Source organism: Myotis brandtii, unplaced genomic scaffold, assembly GCF_000412655.1.
Source record: "Myotis brandtii unplaced genomic scaffold, ASM41265v1 scaffold10, whole genome shotgun sequence".
Taxonomy (NCBI): Eukaryota; Metazoa; Chordata; class Mammalia; order Chiroptera; family Vespertilionidae; genus Myotis; species Myotis brandtii.
The window spans coordinates 1301582-1324225 of NW_005353325.1; the positions used below are offsets into that span (position 1 = coordinate 1301582).

Sequence of the window (22644 nt, forward strand, 5' to 3'; positions counted from 1 at the left end):
TAGTTATATGTATCTGACAAATTACCCTAAACCATAAACCATTTTAATGGATCCAATTGAACCTGGGCTACAAATAAACTTTTAATTATGAAAGTTTTACATTAATAGCTCAAGGAAAGTTCTGGTAAAGATAGTGACTATGGCTACTACTTCCTCTGCTTTTACAGTACAGTTTGAACAGAACATCCTGTAAGCTTAGCTTTTTGCAATGTAGCATGCAGATTTCAAAGGCCCAAAGGATATTAGGTAAAGCCTAAAAGAAATCAATCTTTTGAATGCCATTTGATATAGTAGCTTGCAGAGTAGGGTAAGAATTTAATAGTAAACCCTGGTCATTTTCTTAAATATTACTATAGCCACTGGTCTTAACCCTTTATCTGTCTTCAACTATCATTATTACTGCATACCTGTACTATTCCTCATTACTTCTGATGAATTTTGCAATTGGGAAGACATTTAATGAACAGCATATTCATTAAATGGGCTCTTGAGTAATTAAATTTGAAGGTTGTAATTTTATATAAAATAGGGTCAAGTTCTATTTGTGATAAGCAGTGGGAAATAAAATTTCTACCTTAAACTTTTGACTAAAAAATAAATCAATGTGTATTATATTTTCATACTCTAGACTGAATCCTAGGTAAGACTAGTACCAATCCTAAGTATAATTAAAATCAAAATCACATCTGGATTAAATTTTTTAATTCTAGAAGAAAATGTTTAAGCATGTGAAGAAAATTATTTATTGTTTTCAATTGATTTAACAATTCCAATCATTTATTTTCTTCATGCTTAATTAAAATAATTCCATAGATTTGATTTTGGTATATATCTTGGTCATTTAATTTAATTTAGGAAATAATCTCTCTGATTGGGTCCTTTCAAAGTCCCCTATCTTTCCATATTATTTTTGCACTGAACTATTTTCTGAATTCTCATTTACCAACTGATACAGTATTAAACATTTGATGTTTATTTTTGCTTGTTTTTTAATTTTCTGTTCTACAATGATCCTTAATTATTTTGCTTAATAGAATGTTTTAAATCTAGTTATCTCAATTTTGAAGTAATAAAAGACATTCTACTCAGCTATGCCTCGTGTCTGATATCAGATAGTAGGATAAATACAAAGATGAATAAGATATAACCCTTTCTTTTAACAAATTTACAGTCTAGAATAAATACTTCAAAATTAGGCTTGGTAACACAGGAAAGAGATTGCATTCCCCATAACACCCTACTTATCTCAGCATTTAAATCTTCCACTGGAGGTGGAACCTATAATATAAGAGAAGGTGATAAATTGTTAGAGAAATTTGGTTTCAGGACACATGCTATCATCACTGACCCATTGGCCCAGTCACAGAAAAACAGCACACAAAGCTTAGCTAAATGACACTTTTTAAAAATTGGGTTTACGAGTCAAGAGATTTCTTTTTCATGCTGGAATAAATGTACTGAATAAACTAATGGAAACTTCACCATGCAAACAACAGTTCAGTGTGTATAAACCATGTGAAACTACCTTTTCAAAGGACTGGGGTGAAAGGTAGGAGTTAGGGATGAAAGATCTGCAACTGTTGCGTGGCCATAGAGAAACTACCAAAACCGACTTCAGGTCAGCCTGGGAATATAACTAGTGTAAGTTTCAGGGACTGTCTTAAAAATTACTGATGTGCCAGATTCCTGTTAAAAAAAAAAAAAAACCCCAACATTATCAACATTTACTCCAGAACGATATGAAGAAAATGACCATGAAAACTATGAAAATATTTATTTTCACAATAAATAGAGTTATTAGTCCTTGGGGTCAATATATAATTATAGTAATTATAATTATTCACATATCTTTAAAAGGAAGTTTATTTTAAAAGGATTCAATGAAGATGGTAAGTTTAGCTACTTCAAAGCAGCCCTGATTTATAAATGAAAATGTCAAGATATAAACTAAAAGAAAAATGTAACTAATTATCAAGTTATTTCTCAAATAGGAACAGGCAGTAACCCAGAATCTATTTTCAGCCTTTCAGATAATAAACAGGTGAAACCAAAAGTTCAATATGAGGAAACATCGTTTCACAGATTTAAGGAACATTTGATTAAAGGAAAAAGAAACCCCCTAGGTGTACATAAAGGAGTCCACCTACTGGACAGAACTGTTAATTGGTGTGGAAAAAAATCACAAACAGGTATTTTATGCTCTAGGCAGAATTCTTCTCTAAAACTGAAAATGTAATGGCCCCCCTTTTTGTAACAATTAGCATTACAATTCTAACAAGAGGCAGAAATAATTAAGTCATTAAATGTGTTTCCCATCTAGGAGGACTAAATACAAATCAAATCTAATGAAAGAAAAAAGAGTCTGTCCAGATCTTGGCTTTTGTAGATAACACTGCTATGAACATAGGACTGCATACTAGTATATTGTTTCAAATTGGTGTTTAGGGAATCTCAGGATATATTCCCAGGAGTGGAATATATCCATTTTTTATTTTATTATTATATATTTTTTAAATCTTCACCCAGGGACATGTTTTTTTGTTTGTTTGTTTGTTTATACTTGGGGGGGGGGGGGAACATTGATCAGTTGCCTCCTGTATGAGTCCAGATTGGGAATTGAGGCCACAATCCAGGGATGTGCCATAACCATAAATTGAACTTGCAACCTTTTGGTGTACAGGACAATGCTCTAACCAACTAAGCCACCTGGCCAGGGCCATTTTTAATTTTTGAGGAAACTCCATACTGCTTTCTACAGTGGCTACACCAATCTTCATTTCTCACTAGTAGTATACTTGGATTCCCCTTTTCTCCACATCCTCATTAGTGCTTGTTGTTTGTTGATTTATTGATGATAGCCATTCTGGCAGGTGTGATATCTCATTGTGTTTTTAATTTGCATCTCATTGATGATTCCTTACATTGAGCATTTTTTCATATGTCTATTGCTCCTTTGAATGTCCTGTTTGGAGAAATGTCTATTCTGGGTGAAAATGGGGATATCCGTAATAGTGTCAACAATAAAAATAAAAAGAAAGAAGGGAAGAAAGGGAAGGGAGAAATTAATCCCATCACTTCTTCATAATCTTCCTGTTTCATTTTGTTCACTTTTTCCTGAGAAGCATTTTAGGGAAGGGATAGATTTTAACATGCATTTTCCATAGAAAGATATTATGTCCTCCTAGTCTAAGAGCATCAGCCAAAAATAAAACAAACAAAAAAAACAGTCATTTAAGAAACAAACATTTATTCTACTAGCCAAATGGATATCAGTGAGAAAACAGGAAAAGGTTGCCTTATGTCTTTCATCTGCACACAACCTACTACCCAGGGCTCAGAGATTTCATCTAAGATCATGTACATAAAACTACTTTACAAAATAAATATCCCAGAAATATAAGATAATCAAATCTTATTTGAAAATCATAAGGAGCAGGCAGTCTTTCTACCTGACTCTTTCCTATTCACCTCACCCCAGCAGAGTTAAACCTCTGCCCCCTGCAGGCAGTTTGGAGAATGAAAACAAGGGCAGGACTTGGCCTAGTACAGGGATTTCTTTGCCACCTCCTGGACATGGCTCATTTCCACTTGGAGCTATTAATCAGGCCAAAACCAGTAGGCTGCCAACCCCTGCTGAAGGCATTGATGACCAAAATGGAAGGCCTACTTGCTGTGCTGACATCATTCTTAATGACTCAAACATCTGGAGAACAACATTTCACAGTAACAGTCAGAACTTCCCTGATAAATAATAACTCACATGCTGCACACTATGCATTAGACCAGTGATGGTGAACCTTTTGAGCTCGGCGTGTCAGCATTTCAAAAAACCCTAACTTAACTCTGGTGCCGTGTCACATATAGAAATTTTTTGATATTTGCAACCATAGTAAAACAAAGATTTACATTTTTGATATTTATTTTATAGATTTAAATGCCATTTAACAAAGAAAAATCAATCAAAAAAATGAGTTCGCGTGTCACCTCTGACATGTGTGTCATAGGTTCGCCATCACTGCATTAGACGAATAGCAGGAGTAGTAAAGTGGTGTCCCTTAGAAGGTGCCACCAGAGCTTAGTGCTCTCCTTTGAGATAAAGGCTTTGGTATCTCAGAGAGGTGCTTTCAAGTAATAGAATGCATTCCACCAAGACTTCAATGAATCCCTCTGGGATTATAGGAAATAAGCATATTTAAATCCTGGTTTATTTCCAGTTTGTTAATACCAATTTAAGAATATTTTAAAAATAGATTTGTTTCAAATCACAAAAGTAACACATAGCTAGTCAAGTAACAGGGATAAGTTACTACATTTCTAAAGATGACAGACTACTATATTTCTTTTTGAATGATTATATGGCAATGCTCTATCTTCCCTATTTCTCTTGTTTATATTTCCTCCAATTCCCAATTCTATCTCCTCCCCTAGTCCCCCTGTAGTAGGCAGTTAGACAGGTATGAGCAGAGTAAGAAGAATAGGCCAGGAATGGTAAGTCACCAGGGCAGAAAGCCCCAGGTGCCTATCAATGGACAATTGTAGGGTGGGACCTCACCCCAGGTGACCTTTCCTCCTCTAGCTTATCTCTGATCATGTGGTTTAGACCCCCTGACCTTTCATATCAATGGTCATGCAGTTTGGATCCTCCCCTGACCTTTCTTCCCCTGAAATATTGCTAGCCCTGTGGTAGACCCCCATAGAGGAGAGCAAGGAGGCTGGAAAATAGCCTCAGAGGACTCTCATAAAAGCCCTTGCATGCACTCCCTTAAGCATTAAGTCCTCAAGACAATGAAGTTCTGGCCTTTGTTCTTAGGAACAAAGCCTTGGGTCTATTGACCACAGAGATAGAGTTTTGGTCAAACTAGAGATAACATCTAGGCCTCAGTTGTGTTTCAGCTCCAGGTCCAGCAAGCAGCAACATCAGACAGAGCCAGGCCGTGGCTGACATCAGGACCAGGTGTGGTGACTAATGACTCCCTCCACTGGGGCCCACCAATCAGTAGAGACCACAGCCCTGAAAGGCCACAAACTAGAAAAGCTGATGGATATTCTATTGAGATTCTCCCCTGAGGAATAAAAACCTTCAAAATGGAGGACCCAGCGTAGCTCTCTCTCTAGACCACACCAGCACCTTTCCCCACCCCCTTCTTTCCCTGGCACACCCTCTCTCTGGAGCATGAAGAGCCTTTCCCTCTCTTCTTCCCCCAGGTGCACGTATCCTTGCCTTTCTTTTCTCTGAGCTCCAAGTGCTCTTCTTTTGCCTCTATAACTTGTTCCCTGAACCCACACAGCTCAGCTGGATCACTTCTTCCACAGCTCACTTCTCCAACTTCTGTGATTTTTCTAAGTAAACTTTTGCTTATATCTGAGTCTTTTACTTATTTATTTATTTTTAAAATATATTTTATTGATTTTTTACAGAGAGGAAGGGAGAGAGATAGTTAGAAACATCAATGAGAGAGAAACATCGATGAGCTGCTTCCTGCACATCTCCTACTGGGGATGTGCCCGCAAACCCAGGTACATGCCCTTGACCGGAATCGAACCTGGGACCTTTCAGTCCGCAGGCCGACGCTCTATCCACTGAGCCAAACCGGTTTCGGCTATATCTGAGTCTTGACTCTGAATTCTTTCTTAGCCAGAACTGAAATACCAAAGTTGTTAAACCAAGGTCTAACATCTGGTGCTGTTTCACTGCCAACACCCTCACCGAAATCAAAAAGCAAGCACCAACAGATAATCTTTAAGGTAAGTGGACAGCTATGTATCTGTACTTTTTGGTGTTCCTACAATGATAGTGTGTTAATTAAACAAACACATAGAGAAAGATGCACTTGGTAGAAGTAGTTAAACTACTCATAAAAAGTTTCCACATTTCCATCACCCGCTTTGCTTATTTTCTGTATTCTCTTTGGCTAGGACTTAACATTCATACTTGTTAGGTCTGGCGTGGTGCTATTAGTGACCTGCCACCTGCTCCCTGGATTTAGATTGTCACAAACAATCTTAGCAGTAGACTCTTCCCCATGTCCACCAAGCCTGATCCCACAGTACTACTCTCTCCTATTTTCACTGAATGAATTCTGTTTTCCAATATGCTCTGGTGTGTCGAATCAGGCTTCTCTTCTCTTAAAGAGAGACTACAAAGGTCTGACAAAATGGACAAATGTACATTCAAGCACATGGAAAGAGTGAATTTTACTAGTAATTTCATGTAAAAGGATGCCTCCTAAGGAGCAGTTCATAATGAGGGCACAAAGTCAAATCCTCTTATATTTTAGAACAGGAATAAAGGACTCTGAACAGAAATATTGTTGGCTTACCCCAATTCTGTAAAAATATGCACAAACAATAAAACTGATAACACATCAAAATGTTAACAATGTTTGTTTCTGAGGAGTGGAAATTTGAATAATTACTTTTCTGCTTTTTCTACTACTGTTGTTTCCAATGTTTCCTCATTAGTTCAATCTGTATTACTTTTATTAGAGAAAAATGATTTCGACAAAGAAATAAATGCCAGTAGCTTGCATGCTAGGAAATTCACCTAAGCTTTGAAATTTCTAACTCACCGCCAGCTGAGCCCAGCTCCCAACTCCAGAAATAATGAATCTAGCTGAAGGCAGTAGGACAGCAGACTTAAGCCTCCACTAAGCAGAACCTGAAATGTGTCCTGAAGCTTTGTTAGCTACCCTGTGTGTCTAAGTAGAAAAGTAACCTAAGTCTAGGCGTCCCTTAGTACATGATATGTTTTAATAATCACATGGATTTGGCTTCTGTTCCAGTACAGATTAGCTGCTAAAAGCTGGGTCTGGCAACTGGCTGAGAATTATAATGGATTTAACCATGGATATACTCCCTTTACCTATCCCAACAGAAAGAATGCTGCTCTAAAGCAAATGGCACTCCTAAAACATTAATTATGCCTTATTCATTCATTCCCTAGATATTTACTCAATGTCTACCTAATGCCAGAACATTTTAGACTCTGGATATATAAAAGAGGACAAATCAGACCATGTTGCTTCCCACAGAGATCTTATATTCTACTGGGAGATGTAGGGAATAAATAAATATATAAAGAAAAATAAAGCAGGGGAAAGGTGCTACCTTGACCAGTGCAGGTAGCTGTGAAGTTTTATCTGACAACCTGTCAATTAAACAAAGACTAAATGAAGTAAAAGAGCAAACCATGTAGCCCTGACCAGTTTTGCTCAGTGGATAGAGCATCGGCCTGCAGACTGAAGGTTCGATTCCCGTCAAGGGCATGTACCTTGGCTGCGGGCACATCCCCAGTAGGGGGTGTGCAGGAGGCAGCTGATCAATGTTTCTCTCTCATCGATGTTTCAAACTCTCTATCCCTCTCCCTTCCTCTCTGTGAAAAATCAATAAAATATATATTTTTTAAAAAAGAGCAAACCATGTGGACATTTAGATGAAGATCATTCTGGACAGAGGGAACAGCAAGTGCAAAGACTCTAAGGTAGAGTCCTTCTAGCAATTAGTAGAGCAGCTGGAGAATAGCCAGTAAGGTGAAAACTAGTTAGTTTGCAGTCAGATAATATAAGGCCTTTGGGTCACAGTAAGGATTTTTTACTTTATATTGAATATAACAGAAAATCATCAGAGGGTTTCTATTCAGAGGGTAGTAGCATATTTACATTTTAAAAGGCTCTTTCTGATCCTGGGTGAATATAGGTAAAGGGGGATAAGAGTAAATACAAGGAGTAGGAGGATAAAGTCAGAGTCCAGGCTAGAGATGGTAATGGCTTAAATGAAAGTGGTAACAATAGAAATGGAGAGAGGTGGTGAGATTCCAAATAAATTTCAAATGTGTACAAACAACAGTTTTACTGATGTGAGATGTGAAATAAAGAGTGACATCAGGGGTGATTCAAAAGTTTCTGACCTGAGCAACTAGATGTTACCATTAATTTGAAGGGGAAAACTATGGGAGAAACAGATTTGGGGGAGAGGGGGGGAGAATTCAAGTTAGGGTATGTTTTGTATTGGCAGTTAGATATGGGTCTCAAGTACAGGGGAAAGATTCAGGCCAGATATAGAATCTGGGGAGCCTTCAGTGTAAGGATGGTAATTAAAAGATAACCTAGGAAGTGAATGCATCAAAAGAAGGAAAGAGTCCTGGGACGCTTCAGCATTTAAGGCAAAGGATCGGGCAGAAAGGACTGAAAGGGAGCAGCAACGAGACAAGAAGATGAGAAGAAAGATCCCCCAAAGTCAACTGAACAATGTGACTAAAAGAATACACTTTGGCTCAGCTGGCGTGGCTCAGTGGTTGAGTGTCGACCTATGAACCAGGAGGTCATGATTCAATTCCAGGTCACGGCACATGCCCTGGTTTCGGGCTCCGTCCCCAAGTATGTAAAGTTCGCTGGTCTTATTTCTGATCTCAGAGCCCTGGAGCAAAGAGATCAGCTTATCAGTACATTAAATTTAAGTTTTCCCTATCTCTTTGACATCTATGTAATAGACTAATGAATACTATGCCATCCCATTATGGATTAGTTTGTTTAGCTCTGAGCCCACTCTTGTTTCTTCCCTTTTCCTCCAGCCTGTGTCACCAGGGAATTACATTGGATTCAGCACAAGTTGAAGAGACAACAAATTTTTCCAGGTAACACATCCTGAAAGTGGAGCTTGATTATGAGCATTGTAAAACCGAATTAAATTGCAGGCATGTTATTCTGATGCAGTGAAGAGAAAATGAGGCTCAGATGTAAGCAGGCTTCTTTTGTTCCTGCTCTGTGCAGTGGACCTCTTAGCATTTGTTTATTTCCTTACTCTTTCACCCTAGCAGTTAAATCTATTTTTAGCTATTGTTGGGCATCCTTCAGGAGAGGCAAATACTAAGGACTACAATGAATACAACCCAAAGGTACCAAAGAAGTGCCTTCTGAACGCCTCAATGTCAACACTTTTCCTCCCAGGAGAGTCAAGGACTTCCTCTTGCTAACTCTGTATATAGTCTAAAAAGAAATGAAAAGCAGAATCACACAAGTGTTTACCAAACTTCACTGACATTTTTTATAATGTTTGTGGGACAAGTCTCTCAGGAATGTCACAGGAGTTAATACAGGTAGACAGTATAAGTGAACATTTTAAAAATTACTGTCACTTATGTTTGTTCCTATTATCCACGATACCATGATACAAGAACTGAAGCACCCAAGGACAAGCATCCCTTGCATGAGAGTTACTTTGGGGACCTGCCATCAGTTTATATAGTAAGCAGAGCTTAGAGCACTTGAAGAGGTGATTTACTCAATGGTGCCTGACTGTTTTACCCCAAATCTTTGCCTTTCTTCCCCATGTGAATTTCCATTGTTAGGAAAATAACCATTAGAAGAAGAAAAAATCAAAGTAGCCTCCAAATCTTTGGAAAATATGACCAGAATAGGACATTGTTATCCCCAGATCACTAGTTATTATGGGAAGGTATTTTTGATTTGTTGTTGTGTTGGCGATGGTGAGAATGGCACCAGGTGTTATAACGATCTGGTCAGACTGGACTTTTATTCAGCAACCTCAATACTTGAGTTCTGGCTAAGAAAGAAGTCAAGCCAAGGTTCAACAGAGAAAATTTATTTAGAAAGTCACAGAAGTATAAGTGAGAGGTAGAGGAAATGGGCTCAGGAAACAAGTTAACAGAGGCAAAAGAAGGGCCCTTGGAGCTTAGGAGAGAGGAAGGTAATGGTAAGGGGAGGTAATGGTAAGGGGTTTCGGGCTCCATCTCCAGCTTAAATTTAATGTAAGCTGATGTCTTTGCTCCAGGACTCCGAGATCATTATCTTTGGGGTGAGGTCCTTGTTACCAGAGACTCTCCGCCCTGGTAACCTTCTGTACCTGGCCCATAATCTTTACTCTGCTCATGTCTGTCTAACTGCCTACCACAATTGCAGAAATAATTTTTTTCTAGACAAATTTATTTTAGGAGGTTTTATTGTATTTATACTTTTTATATGTAATTACAAATATTTACTGCCTTACCTAAATTTATATACATAAATTTTTATAAAGGGATCCCAAAATTGTATAAGCTTCAGGCTGCACCAAATCCACATCTTCCTGAGATAAAAATTATTGTTTAAAGTCATCGAGCTAGGAAAAATGATTAAAAGTAGGCTTATAATTAGGGCTGCTTGGTCTCAAAGAGTTATTTCTATTGTACTATCAACATGTTAATCAGTTAAACCTCCATGTGAATGACTTTCACCTTCTCTTGAGTATAAATAATTTTGGAGGGGAGGGAAAAATCTGTGAGGCCTCTAGAGATGAGGACATCATTACACCCACAAAGAGGAGGTAGAGGTAGATAAACTATTCCTACTTCACAATTTGCCTAGACTTGTGCCACTGGCCTCCTGTTACAGGGCTGGCTAAAAAGAATTATTATTGAATATACATGAGAATGAACTTTTATTTTGTCCTTACCTTTGCATTTCCATAAATTTGACTATGGTTTCACAATCAGCATGCCATGAGATTGTCTGATTGGGAAAAAAGAAAAATCTGCAATATGCCCTTTGTTTATGGAAATCTCTATCTCAGAGGTACCAACCTACTTTTATTTTTAGATGCCTTGCATTATTGCGTCGATTGTGCTATTGGAAAATATACCCAGTGGCAATTTCATGACTTGCATACCCAATAAATGCAATAAATAATTAAAGCTAGAATTAGGCATGCTAATAAGTGTACAGAATTGTTTCCTAAAACAATTACACCAGTAATGTAAAAAGGTTACAACAAGCAGAGAGACAAGCTAATCACACTTGAGATTTGATCATTTTTCTCAAAGATTCACAATTGCTCTGCTATTAAAGCTAGTGGGAAAAACTTCCTCTGGGGACTATTTTCCCTGGTTCATTTTGTACCATGCTATGAGGAGGAGGAGGACGACGAGGAGGAGGAGGAGGAGGAAGGGGGAAGGGGAGGGAGGAGAAATGTACTAACAACACAAGGGTCTATAATAGGAATAAACCTCAATATATCTAATACACAGTTCTGGGCAACTGAATTATTTATTTTCTGCAAATAGCAAGCAACAGGCACCTTTTGTTTTTATTAATGCAGTTCAGCTGATATGAGTAGACAGAATTGAAACGAGGGAAATGTGTTTTATCATCTGTAGACAAATTTCAATTTTCTCTTTCAAGTACTACAGTTAAATGCATTTTCTTTGCAACCCAAAGACAGAAGATCTTGATTACTGATGCAAGAATAATCTCAGCCTTTGTGTGAAGATAGGGAAAATAAATAGTCTCTCTGGATGATGTGTCAGCTTGTGAACTTACAGAACAAGATATATTCTTGGAGGTAGGGAAATTAAATTAAGGTAAAATGGTACAACCATTAAAATGACAATTGAGGGCTTATTTTGTAGGCCATGGCCTGCTTTCCAATTGTCCTTTGTCCTTAGCCTCACCCCAGGGCACAGACAATAGAACCAGAAACAAACAAGGTCAAGACAGGGGCAACTGTCTGGAAATACAGGTCACTCAGGCTGTGGGCCCTGTCAAGAACTGCCAGCTATTTTGTAAAATTAAGGTTCCAACTCCCTTCTCCTCTTCCCCTACAACCACTTTTATTTCAAGTCTTCAGACAGAAAAATACTTGATAACTCTCCAGATTTCTTCTTAGTTTTATCCATATTAAAAAAAAAAAAAAGATCAATCCAACACCTGTTTATTTGGGGTCTTTCTATAACAGGAGAATGCTTAGCATTCACCCTCTTGAATATTAGAAAAAGTTGTATTGCTCTGTCACTTGTACTTTATCCCCACTCAAAGGACAAACATTACTTGGGCTTCTGTTAAGAAACAGAGTAGTAATGTGTCCACAGTAGTACCAGAAGACACTAGTTTAGGAACCAGTCCATTATGACCCTCTCAAATTTTCTCAAGCACCCCCTCAGGATAGCCCATATAGCTGCCAACTCAGCGCTGCTCTGCCATTACTACCCACACTTCTTCCTGTCTACACTGCTCAAATTAAATAGCTCCCTCTCAACTCACCTGATAATTCTGCAATAATTGGTGACCTAATTTAATGTGCAAATTTACATTACAGGCCTCTTCATTTCACAAACGACCCCACCTTAGCTATTATTTAAGCCACAAGATTAGTGAGGCCTTCTCAGACCTCTTTTTCTTTTACTTCATCAAAATTTGACACAGCTGACCACATAGAGTGTAAGCCCTGACATCTGGTTTTTCCCTTTTTTATAATGCAAGTGCCTGATCTAAGTGAGATTTGATTGCCAAGACATCCACTTCAAAGATGGCTATCTGGAATAAACACATTTCCATGGACAGAACTAGATAAGGCGACAGGCCACACCTCAGTTTCCTTTGTTTTACAGATCTTGATTGATTTAGATAACTGACTGGGCTGCTTGTTTTCTCTCTTCCCATGCTTTAAAGTCCCATTCTTAAATTTTAAACTCACCCCTAGAGTGAGCCCTCAAAACCCTAGGCCCCCAAGCTCAACCTCAATAAAAGTAGAACTCTAGGCTCTCTCCCCCTCCTCTCAATCCCAAAAACAAAGGGAGAAGGTCTCCCAGTTTCTTTTTGTCAATTCAAATTCACTTATATTTATCAATATAACTCCCTTAACTACTCAGGTAGAAATTAGGTGAGAGGCCAGGCATGTTATAACAATGGATCTTATACATGAAAGGAAACATCAGAAGTGGGGAGGAAGTGTCCTACAATCCTTCCCACATACCATTTTCTCCAGCATTCTGTTCTCCTAAACCAGTGGTCGGCAAACTGTGGCTCTCGAGCCACATGCGGCTCTTTGGCCCCTTGAGTGTGGCTCTTCCACAAAATACCGACTTCTGCGCATGGGCCACAAAGTTTCAATCGCACTGTACATGCATGCCCGCACGTGGTATTTTGTGGAAGAGCCACACTCAAGGGGCCAAAGAGCCGCATGTGGCTCGCGAGCTGCGGTTTGCCGACCACTGTCCTAAACCATTGGAATTAATCATTAAGCTTCAGCTCAGAGAGGGGAGTAGCTTCCCTCCTGAGAAAGGAATCAGCAGCCTATCATGACTTTTCCTGCTCCTACCTTTATCAGTCAGCTGTCTCACCTATGACTTTGATTATCCTTCTGGGACCACCATTGGCAATTCATATTTTTCAGCCTGGAATCCTCCAACATAGGTCAAAAATCACATTAATTAAATTAAATTTGTAGTCATTCTATATCTAAAGTTGAAAATTTATTCCAAATTCTATTTCTTTTCCCAAGTTATGATCAGAATATTATCCAGCATTTCTATCAGAGGTCCTATAATTAAATCAAATGGCTTAAGTTCAAATAATAAAATTCTGATATTATAGAGATATCCCAAATTTTAAAATAATCTTTTTAAATTATTAAATTTCCAAGGAAAAACAAAAGTCCAAAAATCAAATCACCATGAAAGTTATAATACAAAAAACCATTCAAGTTCAAAGGAATTACAGTCTATAACCAAATTCTCAAGCTTGTGTAAACTACAGCTCAAAGACCTTAACATTGGACTATTTAAGTGAAAGTCCCAAACTCATCCTGACAAATTTCTTCTTTTACTTCCTCTCAAAGGCATTCTCAATGCCTGGAATGGGTAGAGTTCCTTCAGAGATTGAGAAATTATATCATGTCAAAAACAAGTTTTTACTAACTATATTTTAAAGAGTTCAAAGAATCTGGAAAAAAGATAAAGTTGAATCTATATTATAATCCATGAGATTAATAAACTCAAAAAAGAATTAACGATTTAAATGTAAAAAATAAACCATGAAAGTAAGGAAAGAAAACACACAAATTTGTTTCGTCAACCAATGGTGTCAATTCAATTCCAACAGGAAACCACAATTTGGACCAGGAGCTTCTTAGTAAGTATCTTCTTTTTCAGGGTCAACACTTTACAAACGTGGCATGTGAACGACATTACTAAATATGATTCAAAACCCATAAAAGAAAATATGGTACTGAATCTAGAGAACAAACAAAACTGAAGCAGACTCATAGATATAGAGAACAGACTGATAGTTCATAGAGGGGAGGAGGGAAAGGGGACTAGGTGAAAGATGAAAGGGTTAAGAAGCACAAATTGGAAGTTACAGAATAGGAAATATAGTCAATAATATTGTAATAACTATGTATGGTGCAAGGTGGGTACTATAAATATCAGAGAGAACACTTTGTAAAGTATATGAATATCTAACCACTATGCTGTATACCTGAAAGCAATATAAAATAATATTTAATGTAAATTGAAATTTAAAAAAAATACAGTACTGATATATTTCACTATATTAAAAAATAAGTACAGTCAAAAGACAAATGACTCACTTAGAAAAATATAATAGAAACTAACATCACAGGCAAGAGTAACTACATATTGAACAAAAATAGAACACTAAAAGCTTCTTAGAAAATGGGTAAAGAACATGAGAGCCAATTCACAGAAAAATAGCCCTTACAAAAATGAAAAAATATTCAACTCATTCATATTGTATTATTAAATAATAAATACAAGTTAAAACAACACTAAAATAACCTCTTTCACCTATCAGACTGGCAAAAATCTAACAATTTCATAATACTCTGTGGATGAGGCTATGATGAAGCATAATTCTCATGTTGTAAGAATGCAAAATGGTAAAAGATTTATGGAACTTGGCAATATATGAAGAACACTAAATATGGATTTATCTTTTGATGCAATCCAATTTCTAAAAATTTATACTACAGATATACCTGCCAAAAATGACAAGTATGTAAATTTACTTATTATCACACTATTTGTAATTGCAAAACAATGGAAATCACCAGTGTCCATCAATAGGGGAATGTTTAAATAAACTGTGATATAGTCAGATAAAATATTAATATTATGCAGCTATAAAAAAGAATGAGCTCTTTACATACTCTTGTGTAAATATTTCCAGAAAACATGATTGATGTTGAGAAAAAAAAAGAAAGAAAAAGGTGAAAAACAGTGTATAATTTGCTTTCTTTTCTAGAGAAAAGGAAAAATTAAGAATATATATCTAAATATGCATGTATTTGTACTTAAAAAAAAATGACTCAAGAGGCATACATACTACAGGACCTACTAAATTAGTCTGACCAGAACCAGATGCCTGGGTCTTTCTCTGTCACATACAAATTAAGTAACCTCTGTGAACCTGCAATGGGGAATGAATGGGCTATACTACTTAGGTTAGTCTAACTAGCCATAGAACAGAACAAAAATGAGAATGTACTAACAAAGTAAGCTTACGAAAGAATCCTATATAATAAAAGCCTAATATAAGAAGTGTCCAACCATTCATTTGTCCATTCGACCAGTCGCTATGACATGCACTGAACACCAGGGGGCAGATGCTTCGACCAGTAGATTAGCTTGCTGCTGGGGTCCAGCCTGATCGGCTGGACTAGGCAAGACAGGTCAGACATGCCCTGGAGCCAACCTCCCACGGTCCCTCCCCGGCCTCTAAAATATTTCTTCTAATTAATTTCCTTTCAATGTGCATGGATCCATGCACCAGGCCTCTAGTTTATATATATATATATATAAAGCTACCCATGTTAATCTTAGTAAATGTGATTTACCCAGCTTGTTACTCTAACCTTATTTTCCTCAAAACTGGATCTTGCATGCTAAAAGTTGTTTGTGGTGGGGTGTTTTTTTAGTATAATTTCAGGAGTTTCCATTCCTGTGTGAACCTAGGAAGCAGCCTGGCCTCAAAAATAATTCAGCTGATAAATATGCCCAGATGGCCAACTCAAGAATGGCGACCATGAAAATCCATCTCCATGTGCAGGGAAGTCATCCTGCACAGTCTATATATCCTGTACATCCTACACAAAATCTTTATGCTAACAAAATAACCTTCTTAATTAAATAATATATAATAATAATATATCTCCCTCGGTCAGAAAACAGAATGTATGCCTTAAGACAAAGGTTAGTCATGCCTACCATAAAACGCTAACAGCCTTTTTTTTTTCTACCAGATTGCAGAAACAGGGTGTCCTGGGCCTGGGGCAGCTTGGACTCCAGACTTGGCTGATGTTAAAGATCTATATTAGGACCAGCAAGAACACTGCCTGCACGTCCACAGCTCACTCCCCGATTTCATTGTTCTGCTTTCCCTCTCCTTTCTGATAAAAATTCCTGCCTGCACTGAGATGTTAAGATGGGCTTTGGGACAAGAGTCCCCCATCTTCTCATGATGGTTGGCACTTGAATAAACCTCTTTCCTTCTCACAGCACCTATCTCAGAAGTTTGGCTTTTATTGTGGCAGGCAGCAAAACCTGGGTTCAGTTATAAGCCTATCTATAAAATAGAAATTATATAAATTCTTACACATAGGGTTAATATATGTGAAATAAATGAATTAACATTTGCAAAGTACATAGGACAGTGCTAGTATTATAGAAGTGCTCATTAAACAACTAAACAAGTAAAAGCTGCAGGGGGCAAAATAAGAATTAAGATTTGTCAATATATACTTTTTAATATATATAACTTTAGTTTTTGAACTATTACTTTGTTAGCTTTGGATGTATGGTTCAAAACAATACTAAGTAAATATATAAACTTAACAAAACTGGCCCACACCCATGAAATTTAAATGTAAGTCATTCCCTGAGCTTAGAATAGTTATAACAAAACAAACAAAAAAACTCAATGTGTCCTCAAAAGCCAACATTGAATAGCATCTAAAGGAAGGGGACCTGAAAATATTCTTGATTTCAGCTTTACCAGAATGCTTTTCAGTTTGTGTGTCACAGATTAGAGAAAATGTCTATTAATACATTAACTCTGACACTATGGATTCATCATATGTGGGAGCAAAATCACTTAGCTGACATACTGCTATCTCTCTCAAAGAATGACATTTGAGACATTCCTTTCTTCCATAAAAGTTTAAATATTTATAATAAAAATCACCAGATTTTATTTGTACATGAAAAATGTTTTAAAATCCTCATTTTCATTCCCTCCTATAACCCCGTTTCTGGCTCTGTTACTGCTGGAATCAGAGACCATCTTATGAAACAGGGCTTACTTATCTCCAGTAAGCAGGTATTTTCAATCCTATACTTACGACAGTGCTTCTTCCCCTAACTCTTGGTATGGAATTGCTAAACTGCCTCTGAGGGAGGGTTACTCTCTTATCCCATTTGCTATGGCTGGAATATCATTCTCAATAGATTCCTGAACTGAAGCTACAATTGCTTCTTAAACCTGAGCACCTCAAGGCCCAATGAGAAGGAATACCTCTTCCAGGTGCTCATTTAAGGCAGTCTTTTCTCAGTGAATTATTCAGATTTTGAATAGCATTTTTATGCAATGTATTTTTCCCTGGAAATAGGTCTCTAGTTTTTATTTTCTCCTATCCTCCAACTACACCTTTCAGAATGTTTTAAGTTTTTAACTATTTAATCTGTTTAAGAACTGAGTTTCTAACTGCCTAAGCTGCTCGTTAATTTGGTCTCCTCTCCAAATAATATTGCTTTTTGCTGGAAATGGATACATGCTTTCCTTTTTATCTTTTTTAGACATTAGCTTGTTCTAATATATTCCTCTATTTCTTAAATTCCAGAATTATCTCTATCATCAGTGATGAAATCATTAGCTTCTGGGTCTATTAAAAGCCTCTACTATTTAAACAAATCTTTTCTAATTCCTTGAGATGGGTAATTCCATGGAGGAATTTTTCTACCATCAGACCCACATCAAGTACATACAAGCTTAGTCTTAACTCCTTTTCTTGCCTGGCTCCTTTCAATATGCCTCATCTTGCTGAGCCATGTCTTGAGTCAATTCTTGGCATGCTCCTTCAAGGCATAAGCTAGACCTATACAAAAATCTACAGTGACTGTATTACCTTGAAAATCACCTAATGATACTTCTTTGTGTATTTTACAGATCTTCCTAGTCTTTCCCAATTTTAAGATGCTGTTTTAACATATTTTACATCATCCCTTTTCTGTGACTTCTCAATAGTCTCCTGTTTCTAATCAAAGAGAGAGAGGCATAATCTTAAATGAAATGACTCCTTTAAAAAGAGTCAGATTTGGGAGCTGGGCCCCTATTTCAATCTAGTAACATACCTTGTTGTAGAGCATTTAGATTGCCTTGAATTTCCATTTCTCTCTTATAGGTATGTAGTTGAATTCAAATAGTTATTTTCTATGTCACCTCTGTCAAGTTAGTTTTGTATTTTCTCCTTTTCTCCTAAAAAAAGTTTTTTCTTCCAGTCTATTTTTTTTTCTTTTGGCTTCATTCTTCCATTGTTCTATATTAACCCTGAAACTTGTTTTAAACTACTCCAACACTTTAAACTCCTAAGCAAAATCATTAGAAACAGAGCATTCCAAGCACAAGTCCTTTTATTTTTTTCCCACTGTTTTTGCAATAATTTCATTGAATTGTATCTCGTTCTCAATGTAAGAAGGTATATACTCTTTACAGGAAGGGCCCTAATTATTTTTACTTTGATATGCATCAACCCCCTATGGGCAGAGTCACAGTTTGAATCTCAGCAATCGAAAGTCATGGTCAGCCCTGGCCTTTTGCTCAGTGGATAGACCTCAGCCCAGACGCCGAAGGGTCTGGGGTTTGATTCCTGGTCAAGGGCAGTACCTGGGCTGCAGTCCCATACCTGGTCCCTGTAGGAGCTTCGACGGGAGGCAACCAATCCATGTGTCTCTCTCAAATAGAGGTTTCTCTCTCTCCGCCCCCCATTTCCTTCCTTCCTCTCTCTCTAAAAATCAATGGAAGCATTACCCTCAGGTGAGGATTAACAAACAAACCCCCCTCCCCCCAAAAAAGTCATGGTCAAACCATATAGAATTATCCAATTCAGAGGCACTTCAGATCAAGAAGTAGCAACTTTTAAACCCCAGGACACGTCACGTGACTCCTGGATTTGTCCCTTCAACGCTCCCTCTCTTGATTCCAATGGGGAGTCAAGCAATGTGCGAGGGATCAGAATCTGGGCGGACTTTCCCTGCTCCCACCCGAGGCAGGCCTGGCACTGACTATTCCCTGCAGGCACTCCCTGCAGGCACTGCTGGGTGCAATGGAAACCTCTGAGGCCGGGGAAAGGCTGCTGCATGAAAAGACTCCCACTGGAGCCAAGCCCTTGTCTCGGACAAGGCGACTCGGAGAACACGTCCTGGACACGGAGTCCCAGGGCAGGTGGCCGCAGCTGTTGGGCCGGAAGGAACAACCGGATTCTCCGCACTCCGTTCAGCTGCGGCCTGCGGGGCCCTTCGCCTGGCCTTCGCTCACAGCCCCGCGCACGCACACTTGCCTTTAGGGCTGTGGTTCTCAACCTTGTCTGCACAGTAGAATCACCTGGGAGTCTTTTTAAAATCCTGATTTCTGGGCCTCATCCTCCGGAAATTCTGTTTCTTTGTTATGGGGTGGGGGCCACAACATTAGTAACAAAGAAACAGAATTTCCGGAGGATGAGGCCCAGAAATCAGGATTTTAAAAAGACTCCCAGGTGATTCTACTGTGCAGCCCAGGTTGAGAACCACTGCTTTAGAGAAATATGTGTGCGATTACATAAAAACAGCCACTGGCGCGTGCGCAAAATCGCCGTAAATGGCAACCACCCTCTACAACCGGAAACTGGCGGTCCGTTCTCAGTCCCAAACGGGCCAAGTCTCACACCTCCCCCTTGAGCCAGGCCGGGTGCAGGCCAGGAGCTTTACCCCACAAGCCCGCCAAGCACGGACTTCCTCTCTGGCTTCGTTTTCTCTCTAACCCTACTCTTTCCTAGATGCTGGGGAGTGAGGAGGGTCCAGTGGGTAACGTCATTCTCTTCTCTAAGGGATTTAACTGAACAGAAGAAAAACAGCAGGAAAACAAAAATATTTACTCACAACAGCAAGAAGAGATATGTAAAGCTGTGGCTTACAGTTTACAGAACCCCAGAATTAGAGAGATTTACCAACGACGTCACAGGCAGCCCCCAGGGAAGATGGCGCAGAGGTAAGTTCCCTCAACCGCGCGGCCTGAAGGGGTGGCGTCACACGGGCACTTCCTCTTGGCAGCTCCTCCCAAGGCAGAAAGGAAGGGGCGGGTCACACGAACTGTCGCTTTCCAAATTGACCAATCGGATAACAGATCACCACCTCCACCAGAAGACGGGAGCAAAGAGAAGCCCTTATGGGTGTTGTTCTCATGTATGTCCCTCCACAGTGAGGAAACAGCAGGCAGGAAAGAAGTGTTCCCCCTCCTCGACATACTGCTTGGTCTCTCCTGTAGGGAGCTTTTCCTTCCAGGTCACGGCGGCCTGCTGGCAGCTCCCTGGCGCTTTCTCTCAGCTACATCTTCATCCCATGGGGTCACAGGGAACTTTGAGGGGTGCCCTCTCCTCAGCATCCCAGGTTGTTATTTACTATGGTAACCATATGATATATTGTTGGAATTAGGATCCTTGAAAGTGAAAGGAGGCAATAAAATTAACTCAAATTATATTTGCGATGTTATACTGGTGAATTTATTGAAAGTGCATTTCAAAATTCATTTTGTTATTCAATTCTTTCTAAAAATAAAAATAGCTATAGTCAAATAGAAACTTTAAAAAATGTCTTTAAAAATAACATAGAATGAAAATTATTGGTGTTTGTTGATGCATTTCAATTACGTTTCCAGTCTTAATTGTCTACTAGAGGCCTGGTGCACAACATTCATGCACTGGGGGGGGGGGGTGTTCCTCAGCACGGCCTGTGCCCTCTCACAGTCTGGGACCCCTCGGGGGATGTCCACTGAGGGGTCCTTAGCACTGCCCCAGAGGCGAGAGAGGTTCCTGCCACCGCCGATGCATTTGCCAGCCATGAGCCCGGCTTCTCCGCCTGCATTGAGAGCCTGTCCCCTGGTGGCCAGTGCACAATATAGCAAGCAGTCGTTCAGCTGTTTGGTCAATTTGCATATTATCCTTTTATTATATAGGACTAGAGGCCCAGTGCACAAAAATTTGTGCACTCGGGGAGGTGGGGGTCCCTCAGCCCGGCCTGTGCCCTCTCACAGTCTGGGACCCCTCGGGGGATGTCCACTGAGGGGTCCTTAGCACTGCCCCAGAGGCGAGAGAGGTTCCTGCCACCGCCGATGCATTTGCCAGCCATGAGCCCGGCTTCTCCGCCTGCATTGAGAGCCTGTCCCCTGGTGGCCAGTGCACAATATAGCAAGCAGTCGTTCAGCTGTTTGGTCAATTTGCATATTATCCTTTTATTATATAGGACTAGAGGCCCAGTGCACAAAAATTTGTGCACTCGGGGAGGTGGGGGTCCCTCAGCCCGGCCTGTGCCCTCTCACAGTCTGGGACCCCTCGGGGGATGTCCACTGAGGGGTCCTTAGCACTGCCCCAGAGGCGAGAGAGGTTCCTGCCACCGCCGATGCATTTGCCAGCCATGAGCCCGGCTTCTCCGCCTGCATTGAGAGCCTGTCCCCTGGTGGCCAGTGCACAATATAGCAAGCAGTCGTTCAGCTGTTTGGTCAATTTGCATATTATCCTTTTATTATATAGGACTAGAGGCCCAGTGCACAAAAATTTGTGCACTCGGGGAGGTGGGGGTCCCTCAGCCCGGCCTGTGCCCTCTCACAGTCTGGGACCCCTCGGGGGATGACCACCTGCTGGCTTAGGCCTGCTCCCCGGGGGATTGGGCCTAAGCTGGCAATCAGACATCCCTCTGGCAGCCCAGGAGCTCTCGGGGGATGTCCACTTGCCAGCGGGGAGCAGGCCTAAGCTGCAGTCTGACATCCTTAGCGCTGCTGAGGAGGCGGGAGAGGCTCCCACCACCACCGCTGTACCATCAGCCTGGCTTGTGGCTGAGCAGAACTCCCCCTGTGGGAACACACTGATCACCAGGGGGCAGCTCCTGCATTGAGCGTCTGCCCCCTGGTGGTCAGTGTGTGTCATAGTGACCAGTCATTCTCAGTCGTTCTACTGTTAGGGTCAATTTGCATATTACCCTTTTATTATATAGGATATATATAAAAGCCTAAGTGACCATTACAACCAGATGACGGGCCGGTAGCTATGATGTGCACTGACCACCAGGGGGCAGATGCTCAACACAGGAGCTACCCCCTGGTGCTTAGTACGCTCCTACAACCAACCTCCAGTGGCCGGCCAACCTCCCATGGTCCCTCCCTCAGTTAGCCAGCTGGCCCCAATGGGCCCCAATGGGCCTCGATCACCAGCCAGGCCGAGGGACCCCATCCATGCACGAATTCAGTTATAATAGGAGCTACATAAAAAGAGTCTTCGTATGGATTAATATGTTCAGAGGTACAATTATAAAATTTCAAAATTAACTATTATACATCATTCAAATGCCAGTTGAATTTCATTAGGTCATTTCTTGATTTTGTAGCAGTTAGTTTAAATGTTTTTCTATATTGCAAGCTTTTTTTTTCAATAACAGCAATCTGAAAATCTTCAAAATCAGAATTTTATTAGCACAATTTTTGAATTATTGGATTATAAATTTCTTTTTTTTTTTTTTTCTTTTTTTCTTTTTATTTAATTAAATCTTTATTGTTCAGGTTACATTTGTTCCTCTTTTTTCCCCCCCCATAACTCCCCTCCTCCCCGTTCCCG

General features: G+C 39.6%; 1 protein-coding gene across 3 annotated transcripts in view; it reads right to left on the bottom strand.

The window, feature by feature from the left end:
- Nucleotides 1-20069, bottom strand: part of LOC102249757 (cytochrome c oxidase subunit 7B2, mitochondrial) — a 92193-nt gene extending 72124 nt beyond the window's left edge. For 2 of the 3 annotated variants that reach the window (XM_005853126.2, XM_014534270.1), the window contains exon 1: nt 19990-20069. The gene's annotated coding sequence lies outside the window, so the exon portion shown is untranslated. The remainder of the gene's footprint in view (nt 1-19989) is intronic. The other variant, XM_014534276.1, reaches the window with a different exon arrangement.
- Between the last annotated feature and the right edge of the window lie 2575 nt (nt 20070-22644).